We start from the raw sequence: 3085 nt of genomic DNA, 5'->3' as shown, positions 1-3085 counted from the left end.
AAACAATTTCAGCTATGCTCATATGTTTAGGAATAACAAGATGGCTGCCACTCGCTATCCACTTTGCATGTGCATTTGCTGATTTATAATGATGATGCTATCATTTTTATATTTCGATAATGTAATTGCATAATGTTAGGAGCCGGTTTAGGTCTGCAGCCAAGTGGAAACAAGACTTTGGGATTTCCTTGCAGCAAACTTTAAAGATAAAGATGGATGATGCAAGAGTAAGCAGGCTTCACTAAAAATAATCGCGTCAATTTCTACATCCATGTTGACAACATCCTGCCCTCATGAAAACTTTTTATTTCTAACATATATATATATATATACACACACACACACATACATAACACATATATATTATAGAGAGAGAGAGAGCGCCAGCTAGAATCAAGTCGATCAGATTTGGACTCAGATCTGATCAGACTAAAACTCTATAATAGGGATTCTACAGTAATTATCCAAATCGTTAAATATGATTTACTACCTCAAAATTGGTTGTACACAAAAAATCATATGATTTGGAGATGCTATTCTATACATCAAGTAGTCAAAAATTGAACAGTATAAATAAAATTGAATTAGATGTATCTTTTAGTCACTTGATGCATAGGCTAGAGATTTTTAAATCATATGATTTTTGGTGTATAAGTAGTTTTAAGGCAGTAGATCATATCTAATGGCTTGGATCATCGATGTAGGATCCCTATTGTTCAGTTTTGATTTGACCGAATCTGAGCCCAAATCCAATCAATCTTATTCAAGTCTGCCTCTGCCTCTATATATATACATATATAGTGGACCAAAATTACACCCTATGATACCATATATGCTTGAATATAGGTTATCAAGATCAAAGAGATAATCTACTTCCTAACCAGCACTTAACTGAATCAAATAGACTCATTAAAACTAGTTAACAATACCTTATGATTCACTTGGCTAAAGTCTTGATGGATGTTGGTTTATATCCATATTGATCATTGATTGATACAATGTATTTAAAATACTAGATTTTATTAACATTGTGGCAAAAAAAAAATAAATAAATAAAGCAAGAGGAAGCAAGCAAGTTCAGGCTTAGAACTCGATAACTTTATCAACTAAGCTAGTCAGTAGCTATATACAAACAAGATTTTCTTAGATATCTCTAATGATATTTATGTTGAACAATACTTTCTTAATCTTTCTTCTATTATGATAAATAAATCATTTAACCTATTATATATTAAAATTAATATCTAAAATAATATTTTATATATTTAGTATTGCTTTGGCAAATTTATATCTATAAGAATAAGGTACTAAAGTATATGAGAAATATTTTATAAATATATTTACTCTGTCCCTAGAATCTGTTGAATACCATATCAATCCTTCTATTGCACTTGCAACTAAAATGATAGATAACCATGTCAATAATGAAAATTAAAGGGGCATAAATGAAAAAAAAAAGAATCCAATTGAGAAGTTGAAAAAAAAATTATAGCTGGCCGATACTTGCATAGATTCAAGAAGCCAAGATTTTTGTTGATTATGAAAAAATTTTAAGACTCTAACCTTACAATAAGTTTTCTATTTTATTTCTATCTAAAGAAATCACCGGTGCTTTTACATCTTTTTCTCTCTTGCACTGAAGATGGTGGGTGTTGTCATTCCCTGATCCAGTCCTATAGAGGTTTCTCCTTCGGATTGGTTTTGCACCCATTAAACCGCTATTCTTCTCTCCTGTTTAGTGTAATTTAGCATGATGGATTGAATAGATGCCCTGCCACTCTTCTCTCCCCTTCATCATCTTCATAAACATTATGACATTATTATAAAGAGAAACAAAACTTCATTACTGCATTTAAATGATTCATAGATTTTTATTAAGATAACTATTTTTATAATCAAAGGATTGTGCTTACTTGATCACAAAATCCATAGCCAGTTATTTATCAACATAATTTGTGGTCAGTTTGCTTCTTCTATTTTATTCTTTTGTTCCATATTTTTTGTCTTCATAAATCTATCTATATATTAGTGTTTTCCTATTTTATGTTCATTATATTTTATGCAATAAAATAATGTTTGCATTTCCATTTTCTATTAGCATCTTTCTTACATTTTTAATAGAACATAAAAAATCATGATTCATATTGATCAATGTGAATAAGCGATCTTTCATAAACTTTCTCTAACCCTTTCTAACTGCTAAATCAATGTATTAGATAATATTCATCATATCAAATTGGTTCCTTATAACTATTAGATAACCATGTAAACTTGTTGCAACTTTAATTCTAATAAGAAAAGAAGATACCAATGAAACTTTACTTTTCCATTTTTTTGAAAAGACATGTCATAAATTTCTCATTAAACTTTCCAAAAGATGTCTCATGGTTAAGAAGATTACTTATGTAGTTATTAAATCTTAGTACAAAATTCAATGATAAAATTTATTTAGCAAAGATGAAGCAGATAATTTAACTAATGATCTAACCTTATGTTGGTGTTAGACATAAATTGATAACATGAAAGGTATCTAACATTCAAGTACTTTATGAGGCTTGGAGAAGTAACCATAAAATAATATCACAAAGCAGCAAAATATATATTATAATTTAATAACATGATATAGGAAAATATAATATCGCATTATGTCTTTTCCTAATTGCTTTTATTAATTATTCCCCCACGATCTTTTCTGGAGTATTCTCACACATCTATAAATAGTGAAACAAGTATTTGGTTGTCTGCAGAGCATATTAATCTACATGAGATGATATACCATTTATTATTATTTTATACTTTATTTGTACACATTACATGAAAGTTATAAATAAAGTACCATTATTATTGATATAAGACTTTGCTAATGGATCAAGTTATTCAAAATTATATATTTATTCAAAGGTTCATCATGCACTGGATTTTCATCTTCATGATAATGAAAATAAAAGTTCATCCTGTGATAAGGAATGCTCAAAGATGCAACCTGATTCTAGAGCTAAATATGTAGTTGATAACTATTATATGCTTTTGTAAAATGAGACAAAATATAGCCAGAAATCTTAGTATTTTGAAATGTAATTAAAGA

This window comes from Elaeis guineensis, chromosome 14 (genome assembly GCF_000442705.2).
Source record: "Elaeis guineensis isolate ETL-2024a chromosome 14, EG11, whole genome shotgun sequence".
Taxonomy (NCBI): Eukaryota; Viridiplantae; Streptophyta; class Magnoliopsida; order Arecales; family Arecaceae; genus Elaeis; species Elaeis guineensis.
This window is presented reverse-complemented; position numbering follows the sequence as displayed.